This window comes from Artemia sp. Qi Xiang Cuo, chromosome 7 (assembly GCF_049724085.1).
Source record: "Artemia sp. Qi Xiang Cuo chromosome 7, ASM4972408v1, whole genome shotgun sequence".
Taxonomy (NCBI): domain Eukaryota; kingdom Metazoa; phylum Arthropoda; class Branchiopoda; order Anostraca; family Artemiidae; genus Artemia; species Artemia sp. Qi Xiang Cuo.
The window spans coordinates 46,326,088-46,340,762 of NC_142800.1; positions in this window are offsets into that span (position 1 = coordinate 46,326,088).

The window sequence follows — 14,675 nt, forward strand, 5'->3', positions numbered from 1 at the left end:
GGCATGAATTGTGGGCTCCATACCTAAATTGCTATCCATTTCATCCTGGAGAGATAGTTTTCTAACAGTTGATGGTAATGAACTGTAAGTAACGAGTGCAATGTAACCGGCTAGTAGTATCCGAAATCCTAAGAAAGAGAGTTTTGACAAAAAATTGATACATAAAAAGAATTGGCTTTTGATGCTGATTAAATAAAAAAAACAAGTTTTTTTTAACTGAAAGTAAGGAACGACGTTAAAACTTAAAACGAACAGAAATTATTCCGTATATGAAAGGGGCTGTCCCCTCCTCAATGCCTCGCTCTTTGCGCTAAAGTTTTTTATTGTTTTAAAAAAATAGAGTTGTGAGAAAGTCAAACTTGAGCGTAAAGAGCGAGGAGTTGAGGAGGGGACAGCCCCTTTCATATACGGAATAATTTCTGTTCGTTTTAAGTTTTAGCGTCGTTATTTACTTTCAGTTAAAAAAACTTGTTTTTTTATTTAATTTTTGAACGTTTTTGAATATTTACACCGTACATGAATATTTAAAACAAAATTTGCAAATTAATTTTACTTTTATTTGGTTAAATGGCTTTCTCGAAACTTGCTTAATTTTATTTACGAACGTTTTTATTAGTAAAAAATATACGTAACTTACGAATTAACTTATGTAACGAACTTCTATATTCATAGATTTTTAATACGTATATTAGGGGATTCGCCCCCTAGTCAATACTTTGCTCTTTAGGCTAAAGTTCGAGTTTTGTTCCAATTCTTTAAAAATAACCCCTTTATCACAAAGGCTGTTAATTAGAATAAATAGCTCTTATGAAAGTACTAAAAAATCTTTGGCTTAAATAGCGAGATATTTACAAAGGGGTAACCCCAATCACACACGTAATATTTTCTGTTCGTTTTAAGTTTTTATGTTGCTCCTTACTTTCAGTTGAAAAACTTGTTTTTTATTTAATTTCTTATCTCTTTCTTTAATAATGCTGGGAAATCCTTCACCCCCTTCATAGCAATGTCCCTTCCCCCATGAAAACTTCCTTCATGGACAGATCCTGCCATATAACCCCCGACCCCCCCCCCCCACCTACCAGAAAAATCACCCCTGAAAACGTCTGTATGCTTCCCAATAACGAACACTATATGTTAACATTGGGTAAAGTTCATAACTTTCAGCCCTCCCCCCGAAGACTTCGGGGGATTAAGTCATCCTAAAAGACATAGTTATTATATTTTCGACCATGCTGAACAAAATGGCTATCTCAACATTTTGATCGTGTGACCTTGGGAAAAAGATGAGCGTGGGAGGGGGTCTAGTTACCCTCCATTTTTTTTGTCACTTAAAAAGGACACTAGAACTTTTAATTTTCGTTTTGATGAGCCCTTCTACGATATTCTAGGACCACTGGGTCGATACGATCACCCCTTGAAAAAAAGAAGAATAACAAAAAACAGAATAAACACGCATCTGTGATCTTTCTTTTGGCAAAAAATGCAAAATTCCAAATTTTTTTTAAGTAGGTGCTTAAAACCTCTACAGGGTTCTCTGATACGCTGAATATGATGGTGTAATTTTCATTAAGGTTCTACAACTTTTAGGGGGTCTTTCCCCCTTTTTTGTAAAATCTGCTAGATTTTGACAGGCACTTAAGTTTTGATGAGTAATACAAAACTTGATGAAACTTACATATTTGAAATCAGCATTAAAATCTGATTCTTTTGATGTATCTATTGGTACCAAAATTCCGTATTTTAGAGTTTCGGTTACCATCGAGCCGGGTCGTTCCTTACTTACAGTTCGTTACCACGAACTGTTTGATTTCATATACAGAAAATTTATTATGTTTAACGTTACTCGTCAAAAGCTACCAGTCTGATAAATTTTTTGGGATGTTAGAAAAAGGGGAAAACATCCCTAAAACGGGGTGCTATCTTAATTGAGACCATGCAATGAAATCCAGAATGTATGAGAAACGTAAAGATACACTCTGAAAAATATGAGATTTTTCTTTTTTCTTGTAAAGTGTATGATTGTAAAAACCGAACTGCAAGTAAAGAGTTACCCGTGCTAATAATAGCCAAAACTAAAACTAAGTTTTGAAAACAATATCATAGGCAGCGCACTAGCGCTGCCTAAGTAAACAACAATGTGGGCACACTGTTTTTTTTGTTTTTTTTTCTCCATACCCGGGCACTTCGTATCGAAGGAGTTATCGTAGAAACTTCGAAAAAGGCTCACTCGATTGGAAATTGGAGTGGCTAGTGCCCTTTTTAATAGTCGAAAGTGATTGGAAGGCAACTAGCCCCCCCCACGCCCTTCATTCCCCCAAACACATCCAATCAAAATTTTGAGATAGCCATTTTGTTCAGCATAGTTGATTTCCACATAGAAATATGTTTGTGAGGAGGACACTTCCCAACAACCCTCGGGGCAAGGGTTTTAAGTTATGCCCTGAGGGCATATAAGAATGATGTTGGAACAATGTACTATGTATTATTTTTTCCTTTAGAGCTGGACACTTCACATGGAAGAGGTCGTCATATGAACTTCAAAAGGGGCTTATTTGATTGGAAATCGGAAGTTCTAGTGCCCTTTTTAATATTCGAAAGTGATTGGAGGGCAACTAGCCCCCCCCCCATGCCCATCAAGACATCCAATAAAAATTTTTAGATATCCATTTTGTTCAGGGTAATTGATTTCCAGATAGAAAATATGTTTTTGAGGAGGACACTCCCCCACAACCCTCAGGGCAAGGGTTTTAAGTTATGACCTGGGGGCATATAAGGTTTTTATAGAAGGCGTTGTCGTAGAAACTTCAAAACAGACTCATTCGATTGGAAATTCGAAGGGCTAGTACCCTTTTAATAGTCGAAAGTAATTGGAGGGCAACTAGCCCCCCCCTCGCCCATCATTCCCCCAAACAAATCCAATCAAAATTTTGGGATACCAATTATGTTCAGCGTAATTGATTTCCAGATAGAAAATATGTTTTTGAGGAGGATACTCCCCCACAGCCCTCAGGGCAAGGGTTTTAAGTTATGCCCTGGGGGCATATAATGTTTTTATAGAAGGTGTTGTCGTAGAAACTTCAAAAGGGGCTCATTCGATTGAAAATTCAGAGCTAGTGCCTTTTTTAATAGTCAAAAGTGATTGAAGGGCAACTACCCCCCCCCCCCGCGTCCATCCTTTTCCCAAACACATCGTTTTCCCAAACACATCCTTTTCCCAAACACATCCAATAAAAAATTTTTATATAGCCATTTCGTTCAGCGTAGTTGATTTCCGGATAGAAAATATGTTTTTGAGGTGGACACTCCCCCAGAACCCTCAAGGCAAGAGTTTTAAGTTATGGCCTTGGGGCATATAATGTTTTTAACGAAGGTATTGTCGTAGAAACTTCAAAAAAAGCTCATTCGATTGGAAATTCAAAGGGCTAGTGCCCTTTTTAATAGTCGAGAATGATTGGCGGGCAGCTAACCCCCCCCCCCCCCCACGCACCCATCATTCACCCAAACACATCCAATAAAAATTTTTAGATAGAAATCTTGTTCAGCGTAGTTTATTTCCAGATAGAAAATATATTTTTGAGGAGGACACCCCCCACAACCCTCAGTGCAAGGATTATAATTTATGCCCTGTGGGCATATAAGGTTTTTATTGAAATCTGTCGTAGAAACTTGAAAAAGGGCTCATTCGATTTGAAATTCAAAGGGCTAGTACCCTTTTCAATAGTCGACAGTGATTTGAGGGCAACTAACCCCCCTCTAACGCCCATCTTTTCCCCAAACACATCCAATCATAATTTTTACATAGCCAATTTATTCAACGTAGTTGAAAGTTTTGAAAATTAGGTCCTTAAGGATGACAACCCCTCCCCCCACAGCCCTCAGGACAAGGGCTGTAAGTTATACCCCGGGGGCATATAAAGTTTTTAATGAAAGACAACTAGCCCTTCCCCCCACGCCCATCACTCCCCCAAACACATCCAGTCAAAATTCTGAGATAGCCAATTTGTTCAGCGTAGTTGATTTCCAGATAGAAAATATGTTTTGAGGAGGACACTCCCCCACAACCTTCAGGGCAAGGGTATTTAGTTATGCCCTGGGGGCATATAAGGTTTTTATAGAAGGCGTTGACGTAGAAACTTCAAAACAGGCTCATTCAGATGGAAGTTCAAAGGGCTAGTCCCCTTTTTCATAGTCAAAAGTGATTGGAGGGCACCTAGCCCCGCCCCCACGCCAATGATTTCCCCCAACCAATCCAATCAAAAGTTTGAGATAGCCATTTTGTTCAGCGTAATTAATTTCCAGATGGAAAACATGTTTTTGAGGAGGACACTCACCCACAACCCCCAGGGCAAGGGTTTTAAGTTATGCCCTGGGGGCATATAAGGTTTTTATAGAAGGGGTTGTCTCAGAAACTTCAAAAAGGCCTCATTCGATTGGAAATTCAAAGGGATAGTGCCCTTTTTAATAGTCGAAAGTGATTGGAGAGCAACTAGCCCCCCATGCCCATCATTTCCCCAAACACATCCAATCAAAATTTTTATATAGCCATTATGTTTAGCGTAGTTGATTTCCAGATAGAAAATTTGTATATAGCCAGTATGTTTAGCGTAGTTGATTTCCAGATAGGAAATATGTTTTTGAGGAGGACACTCCTTCAGAACCCTTAGAGCAAGGGTTTTAAGTTATGGCCTGGGGACATGTAAGGTTTTTAAAGAAGGTGTTGTCTTAGAAACTTCAAAAAGAACTCATTTGATTGGAAATTCAAAGGGCTAGTGCCCTTTTTAATAGTCGAAAGTTATTGGAGGGCAACTAGCCCCCACCCCACGCCCATCATACCCCAAACACATCCAATAAAAATTTTGAGATAGCCATCTCGTTCAGAGTAGTTGATTTCTAGATAGAAAATATATTTTTGAGGAGGACACTCCCCCACAAACCACAGGGCAAGGATTATAAGTTATGCCCTGGGGGCATATAGGTTTTTTATTGAAATCTTTGTCTTAGAAACTTGAAAAAAAGCTCATTCAAAAAGCTCAGGAAATTAGGTCTTTAAGGATGACAACCCCTCCCCCCACAGCCCTCAGGGCAAGGGTTGTAAGTTATGCCCCAGAGACATATAAAGTTTTTAATGAAAGGCAATTAGGCTTTCCCCCACGCTCATCATTCCCCCAAACATATCCAATCAAAATTTTGAGATAGCCAGTTTGTTCAGCCTAGTTGATTTCCATTAGAAAATACGTTTTTGAGGAGGACACTCCCCCACAACCCTCAGGGCAAGGGTTTTAAGTTATGCCCTGGGGGCATATGTGGTTTTTATAGAAGGCGTTGTCGTAGAAACTTCAAAAAAAGCTCATTTGGTTTGAAATTCAAAGGGCTAGTGCCCTTTTTAATAGCCGAAAGTGATCGGAGGGCAACTAGTCCCCCCCCCACGCCCATCATTCCCCTAAACACATCCAATAAAAATTTTGAGATAGCCATTTTGTTCAGCGTAGTTGATTTTCAAATAGAAAATATCTTTTTGAGGAGGACACTCCCCTACAACCGTCAGGACAAGGGTTTTAAGTTATGCACTGGGGGCATATAAGGTTTTTATAGAAGGTGTTGTCGTAGAAACTTCAAAACAGTCATTCGATTGGAAATTCCAAAGGGTCAGCGCCCTTTTTAATAGTCGAAAGTGATTGAAGGGCAACTAGCCCCCCCCCACAGCCATCATTCTCCCAAACACATCCAATCAAAATTTTGAGACAGCTATTTTGTTCAGCGTAGGCTAGTTGATTTCCAGAGAGAAAATATGTTTTGAGGAGGGCACTCCCCCACAACCCTCAGGGCAAGGGGTTTAAGTTATGCCCTGGGGGTATATAAGGTTATTATAGAAGGCGTAGTCGTAGAAACTTCAAAAGGGGCTCATTCGATTGAAAATTCAAAGGGCAAGTGCAGCTTTTAATAGTCGAAAGTGATTGGAGGGCAAGTAGCCCCTCCCCCACGCCAATCATTCCCCCAAACACATCCAATCAAAAATTTGAGATAGCCATTTTGTTCAGCGTAATTAATTTCCAGATTGAAAACATGTTTTTGAGGAGGACACTCACCCACAACCCCCAGGGCAAGGGTTTTAAGTTATGCCCTGGGGGCATATAAGGTTTTTATAGAAGGGGTTGTCTCAGAAACTTCAAAAAGGCCTCATTCGATTGGAAATTCAAAGGGATAGTGCCCTTTTTAATAGTCGAAAGTGATTGGAGAGCAACTAGCCCCCCATGCCCATCATTTCCCCAAACACATCCAATCAAAATTTTTATATAGCCATTATGTTTAGCGTAGTTGATTTCCAGATAGAAAATTTGTATATAGCCATTATGTTTAGCGTAGTTGATTTCCAGATAGGAAATATGTTTTTGAGGAGGACACTCCTTCAGAACCCTTAGAGCAAGGGTTTTAAGTTATGGCCTGGGGACATGTAAGGTTTTTAAAGAAGGTGTTGTCTTAGAAACTTCAAAAAAAACTCATTTGATTGGAAATTCAAAGGGCTAGTGCCCTTTTTAATAGTCGAAAGTGATTGGAGGGCAACTAGCCCCCACCCCACGCCCATCATACCCCAAAAACATCCAATAAAAATTTTGAGATAGCAATTTTGTTCAGCGTAGTTGATTTCCAGATAGAAAATATATTCTTGAGGAGGACACTCCCCCACAACCCTCAGGGCAAGGATTATAAGTTTTGCCCTGGGGCATATAAGGTTTTTTATTGAAATATTTGTCGTAGAAACTTGAAAAAAAGCTCATTCAAAAAGCTCAGGAAATTAGGTCTTTAAGGATGACAACCCCTCCCCCCACAGCCCTCAGGGCAAGGGTTGTAAGTTATGCCCCAGAGACATATAAAGTTTTTAATGAAAGGCAATTAGGCTTTCCCCCACGCTCATCATTCCCCCAAACATATCCAATCAAAATTTTGAGATAGCCAGTTTGTTCAGCCTAGTTGATTTCCATTAGAAAATACGTTTTTGAGGAGGACACTCTCCCACAGCCCTCAGGGCAAGGGTTTTAAGTTATGCCCTGGGGGCATATGTGGTTTCTATAGAAGGCGTTGTCGTAGAAACTTCAAAAAAAGCTCATTTGGTTTGAGATTCAAAGGGCTAGTGCTCTTTTTAATAGTCGAAAGTGATTGGAGGGCACCTAGCCCCCCCTCACGCCCATCATTCCCCTAAACACATCCAATGAAAATTTTAAGATAGCCATTTTTTCAGCGTAGTTGATTTTCAAATAGAAAATATCTTTTTGAGGAGGACACTCCCCTACAACCGTCAGGACAAGGGTTTTAAGTTATGCACTGGGGGCATATAAGGTTTTTATAGAAGGTGTTGTCGTAGAAACTTCAAAACAGCATTCGATTGGAAATTCCAAAGGGTCAGCGCCCTTTTTAATAGTCGAAAGTGATTGAAGGGCAACTAGCCCCCCCCCCCACAGCCATCATTCTCCCAAACACATCCAATCAAAATTTTGAGATAGCTATTTTGTTCAGCGTAGGCTAGATGATTTCCAGATAGAAAATATGTTTTTGAGGAGGGCACTCCCCCACAACCCACAGGGCAAGGGTTTTAAGTTATGCCCTGGGGGCATATAAGGTTATTATAGAAGGCGTAGTCGTAGAAACTTCAAAAGGGGCTCATTCGATTGAAAATTCAAAGGGCAAGTGCAGCTTTTAATAGTCGAAAGTGATTGGAGGGCAAGTAGCCCCCCTCCCGCGCCCATCATTCCCCAAACGCATCAAATCAAAATTTTGAGATAGCCATTTTGTTCAGCGTAGGTTAGTTGATTTCTAGATATAAAATATGTTTTTGAGGAGGAACCTCCCCCACAACCCTCAGGGTAAGTGTTTAAGTTATGCCCTGGGGGCATATAAGGTTTTTTATAGAAGGCGTTGTCGTAGAAACTTCAAAACAGGCTCATTCGATTGGAAATTTCAAAGGGATAGTGCCCTTTTTAATAGTCGAAAGTTATTGGAGGGCAACTATCCCCCCCCCGCCCCTCAGTCCCCCAAACCCATCCAATCAAAATTTTGAGATAGCCATTTTCTTCAGCGTAGGTTAGTTGATTTCTAGATATAAGATATGTTTTTGAGGAAGACACTCCCCCACAACCCTTAGGGAAAGGGTTTTAAGTTATGCCCTGGGGGCATATAAGGTTTTTATAGAAGGCGTTGTCATAGAAACTTCAAAAGGGGCTTATTCAATTGGAAATTCAAAGGGCTAGTGCCCTTTTAATGGTCAAAAGTGATTGGAGGGCAACTAGCCCCCCCCCTCGCGCCCATCATTCCCCCAAAAATATCCAATCAAAATTTTGAGATGGCCATTTTGTTCAGCGTAGTTGATTTCCTGATAGAAAATATTTTTTGAGGAGGATACTCCCCCACAACCCTCAGGGCAACGGTTTTAAGTTATGCCCTGGGGACATATAAGGTTTTTATAGAAGGCGTTGTCTGAGAAACTTCAAAACAAGCTCATTTGATTGGAAATTTAAAAGGGCTAGCGCCCTTTTTAATAGTCAAAAGTGATTGGAGGGAAACTTGCCCCCCCCCCCGCCAATCATTCCCCCAAACACATCCAATCAAAATTTTGAGATAGCCATTTTGTTCAGCGTAGGTTAGTTGATTTCCAGATAGAAAATACGTTTTTGAGGAGAACACTCCCCCACAACCCTCAGGGCAAGGGTTTTAAGCTATGCCCTGGGGGCATATAAGGTTTATATAGAAGGTGTTGTCATAGAAACTTCAAAAGGAGCTCATTCGATTGGAAATTCAATGGTCTAGTGCCCTTTTTAATAGTCGAAAGTGATTGGAGGGCATCTAGCCCCCCCCCCCCGCACCCATCATTCCCCCAAACACACCCAATAAAAATTTTGAGATAGCCATTTTGTTCAGCGTGGATGATCTCCAGATAGAAAATATGTTTTTGAGGAGGATACTCCCCAACAGCCCTCAGGGCAAGGGTTTTAATTTATGCCCTGGGGGCATATAAGGTTTTTATAGAAGGCATTGTCGTAGAAAATTCAAAAAAGGGCTCATTCGATTTGAAATTCAAAGGGCTAGTGCTCCTTTTTAATAGTCAAAAGTTATTAGTGATATTTTTTGTTGTTGTTGTTGTTTAGACCAGGGCACTTCGTATCGAAGGGGTTGTCGTGGGAACTTCGAAAGGGGCTCATTCTATTGACAATAGAAAGGGCTGATGCCCTTTTTAACAGTCAAAAGTGATTGGAGGGCAAATAATCCCCCTTCCAGTTCCATCCTCCCACACCAACCCTCCCATATGCCCATTATGTTTAAAAACTAAATGTTGCCTTAAGATTAAATCAAAATGCACTGTGATAATGCTAATTCCCAATAAAGCATCTAGGCAGTATCCCAAGAACGACTGAGTATCCCAAGAACGTATTATGTTCAAACTTTTGGGGCTACCTCTGCTCTTGAAATTTAACCAAATCAAAATAGCGTAATTGTATCCAAGCTATCAAAGAAAGTAAACAGATTTTTTTGCTAATGGTATCAAGTTTTCCATTTCAGGTCAACTAGAGGAGGTATGAAAATAAACTAAACAGTACTATTTGTGTCCAGATTTTTAAAAGGGTGTATGTTGTTAAAAATTGCTGAAAAATTTTAGCCTTTGCCGCTTTTTTAGTCTTCTTTGGTAGAGGGATTGCTTGAATGTTGGGCAAAACGCCACATTGGGCAATGGTAACCCCCGAGAGGAGCTTGTTCAGTTCTTCGTCGTTTCTAATGGTAAGTAGGTAGGGTTATACTAAGTAGTAGGGTCATAAGTAGGGTTATTCATCGAAGATTCATATTAGGCCTGTTTTTTCACTCATCAATGTGCTAAGATCTTACATCTTTTGTCACAAAACGCTTAAAAGTGAAATCTTTGAACAAAAATCTTACATCTTTGGTCGTTTTTGTGCAAACATCTTTCATCATTCTGCTCTGATCAGAAGTATCAGAACAATGATGAGTAGATCATCAAAGTTCTCTCATCATTGTTCTATATGGCAGAAAGATGGCGTCTTTCACGTATTTTGCCAACATCAGCGAGCTGTAAGATCTTAGAACAAAGATGAGTTGATAAACGATAATCTTTGCAGAAAGATGTAAGATCTTAGATGTAAGATCTTAGTGCTAAAAAACGGGCCTATTGTAGGCTTTTCTATTTTTCAATAAGTCGTTAACTTGATAGGCAGAAATCCTGACTAAACAATTTTCTTTCCAATCTAGCAACCTGGCTGAAATCAACAGAGGACAGATTTTCAAACAAGAATTTTTCTAAAGATCTTCTTTCAAAAAAAATAGTGTATCTTTTTTGTCTTTAATAATATGTGCTAATGATTTTAATTGTAGTGAATGAGCAAATTGCTCTTTTTTCCAGTTATTTAAGTGCAATCTGAATCTTAAATAGTTGGGAATAAGATTTTCAAATTTGCATATCCCAAGAATTTTTGTTGGTTAATAATATCAGCGTGTTTTTTGCCTAACTAATAAAATAAAATATATCATTGGTCAACTTCTCCCCATAAGGGAGACGTAAATAGCAAAATCCAACACCCAATTTTCAATATGTTTCACATAAATATTCGCCAGTAACTCGGAGAGAGGTGCGCCAAACAGTAAACAATTAATTTGCTGGTAAAAGGAATTACAGAATTGGAAATGCATTGAATACTTGTTACAGAATTTAACCAAGGTCATTAAGACCTCACAATCTATTCCTGCTGCTGAAACTTCTATTGAATGATAATTTTCGTTTATTTTATTTTCTAGTAATTGTTCAGATACTGCTACATCAATATTAGAGAAACACCTACAACAGCATAAAGATAATATCACCAAAGCTTTTGTTTCTTTTTATTCTACTTTAAGCAGCCATGTATTTGAAAGTCTTAGCCACAAAATACTTTTTGAAGAATCCTTCCTAATTAGCAACGAACTAGACATTAAATCAGGTAGTTCGAGAATCAATTGAAATCAGACTTAAAATTGAAAATAATATTTCCTTAAATAGGGAAATGGCTGAATATTCACTAAATGATCTATGCACAAATTTAATTAAAAAGGATCTTCCAAAATATTTAGTAAAAGCCAGTAGAGATTAAAACAGAACCAGTCACAAATAGACCTTTGAGGTTAGCTGCCAAAAAGACGAGATTAGCAATAAGAACCTGTTTTAAATTATTCTTCTTTCATTTTAATTAATTGCTTCGTTTCATCTCACTTTATTTACCAGTCCTGGTTGGACTTCGCTGAAGTATGGATGCTGGGACTGTTAAAAAAAAAAAAAATCATTTTAGTTTTGATTGGTTGTATGTTTTTGGAAGCCTTTCTTCTTTTATATATTTATGTTTAGCTGAGGACGTAGACATAGGGCCGAAATGTTCATTCAAAGAATTTCCACTGTCTTACGAAAAGAATTCCCTATTTTTCTTCTTGATTTCTATGTTTGTAATGGAAAAGCAGCGTGATCTTCGTCGCTATTTTTTCCATGGCCTTTTGCTTTAGCTTCTCTGAATTATTTGGCTTCACGTATAATTTCACATGTGTCATAAATACCAAAACGAAATGACCATGCTTGGGAAAAAATAATATATTTTGCTCTTGACACATTAGCATAATTGTTGCGTTATTCTTTAGTTTTAAGTCATAGGGTAGTAAATCTGTAACTTCAATTAGATTAAAAAATTCTCGCGTGCATTCATTTCTTCCTTCCTGTGTGTCTCTGCAGACGCTAAAATAACACATTCCTTCATTCCAGGGTGTCAAATCAGGAATTTCAACTGAATCAAAAAATTCTAATTTGAATTCTAATCCTCCTTCCCGCTTACCCTCTATAGAAACTAAACTAGCATGTTGCTTCATTCGATTGTAATTTTGGTTTGTCTTCTGGCCGCAAATATTTTGGCGCAACGTTTTCGTTTGCAAATCAATGTGATTCTTGCTTTCGATTGTTCCATACCCCTGGTAAAAGCGATACGACCATCCCTGGAAAAAAAAGATGTAATCTTTGCTTTTGAAGTATATAAATGTGACGTCATAATCATGATAGATTTTATAAATTAAGACTCTAAACGAATTGTCTCAAACTCGTGACCTATTTAAACTTTCTTTTTTCAGGCCAGAAAATCTCAGTGTGCCACAGTTCAAAAAAATATATATCCGTTTTTTAGATAAAATATATAATTAAATTCATAAATACATGCAATACACATTTGCTCGCTTAAAGAAAGTAGATTGAGAGGATTATTAATTATTCTTTTATTTTCTACAGACCACACGTTTCCATTGTTGTTTTATTCCGTTGCTTCTGTGTTTCAAACAGTTCGTGGTAACGAACTGTAAGGAAGGAGCGACCTGGCTCAATGGTAACCGAAACTCTAGAAAACGGGTTTTTGATACCAATAGATAAATCAAAAGAATAACATTTCAATACTGATTTCAAATATATAACTTTCATCAAGTTTAAAATCGCCTGAGAAAATTTGGCTGATTTTCAAAAAAAGGGGGAAAGACCCCTTAAAAGTGATAGAACCTTAATGCAAATCCCACCATCATATTCAGCGTATCAGAAAACCTTACGGTGGAGGTTTCAACCTCCTATCTACAAAAATGTGGAATTTTACATTTGTTGCCAGAAGAAAGATCACGGATGCTTGTTTATTTGTTTGTTTTTTTGTTGTTGTTTTTCCCCAGGGGTGATCGTATCGACCCAGTGGTCCTAGAATATCGTGAGAGGGATCATTCGAACGGAAATTAAAAGTTCTAGTGCCCTTTTTAAGTGACCAAAAAAAATGGAGGGCAACTAGGCCCCCTCCCACGCTTATTTTTTTTCCAATGTCACCCGATCAAAATTTTGAGATAGCCATTTTGTTCAGCATGGTGGAAAATATGATAAATATGTCTTTTAGGATGACTTAATCCCCCGAAGTTCCCAGAGGGAGGGCTAAAAGTTATGAACTTTACCCAATGTTAACATATAGTATTGGTTATTGGGAAGTATACAGAAGTTTTCAGGAGATTTTTTCTAGTAGTGGGAGGGAAGGGTGGGTCGGGGGTTATGTTGGAGGATCTGTTCATGAAGGAAGTTTTCATGGGGGAAGGGAAATCGCCATGAAGGGGGCGCCGGACTTGCCAGCAATATTTATTGCTTATTGGGAAGTATACAACCATTTTCAGGAAGTATTTTTTCTGGAGCGGGGGGGGGATAGAGGAGGGGTTACTCTGGAGAATATTTCCGTGTAGGATGTTTCTTTGGGGTAAGTGACATTTCTATGAAGGGGGCGCCGGATTTCCAAGCATTATTTAAAAAACGATCAGAAATTAAATAAAAAAAACAAGTTTTTTCAACTGAAATTTAAGAAGGAATATTAGAACTTAAAACGAACAGAAATTATAACGTATGTGAGGGGGTTCTCCCCCAAGTCAATACCTCGCTCTTTACGCTAAAGTTTTTTTTAGTGCTTTCAAAAGAGCTATCTATTCTAATTAAACAGCCTTTGTGATTCAGGGGTTTGTGAATTAAAATTCTTTTTAACTTTTAGCGTAAAGAGCGTGGTATTGACTAAGGGGAGAACCCCCTCATATACGTAATAACATATACGTAATAAAAAACAATAAAAAAAACAAGCGATACGGCTCAATAGTAATCGAAACTTTTAAAAACGGAATTTTGATTTCAATAAATGTATCAAAAGAATGTGTTTATAATGCTGATTCTAAATATATAAATTTTATATTTAGCCATTTTGTTCAGCATGGTGGAAAATATGATAAATATGTCTTTTAGGATGACTTAATCCCCCGAAGTTCCCAGAGGGAGGGCTAAAAGTTATGAACTTTACCCAATGTTAACATATAGTATTGGTTATTGGGAAGTATACAGAAGTTTTCAGGAGATTTTTTCTAGTAGTGGGAGGGAAGGGTGGGTCGGTGGTTATATTGGAGGATCTGTTCATGAAGGACGTTTTCATGGGGGAAGGGAAATCGCCATGAAGGGGGCGCCGGACTTGCCAGCATTATTTATTGGTTATTGGGAAGTATACAACCATTTTCAGGAAGTATTTTTTTCTGGAGCGGGGGGGGATAGAGGAGGGGTTACTCTGGAGAATATTTCCGTGGAGGATGTTTCTTTGGGGTAAGGGACATTTCTATGAAGGGGGCGCCGGATTTCCAAGCATTATTTAAAAAACGATCAGAAATTAAATTAAAAAAAACAAGTTTTTTCAACTGAAATTTAAGAAGGAATATTAGAACTTAAAACGAACAGAAATTATAACGTATGTGAGGGGGTTCTCCCCCAAGTCAATACCTCGCTCGTTACGCTACAGTTTTTTTTTTTTTTTTTAGTGCTTTCAAAAGACCTATCTCTTCTAATTAAACGGCCTTTGTGATTCAGGGGTTTGTGAATCAAAATTCTTTTAACTTTTAACGTAAAGAGCGTGGTATTGACTAAGGGGAGAACCCCCTCATATACGTAATAACATATACGTAATAAAAAAAAAACAATAAAAAAACAAGCGATACGGCTCAATAGTAATCGAAACTTTTAAAAACGGAATTTTGATTTCAATAAATGTATCAAAAGAATGTGTTTATAATGCTGATTCTAAATATATAAATTTTATTAAGTTTAGTATTACTCATCAAAGGCT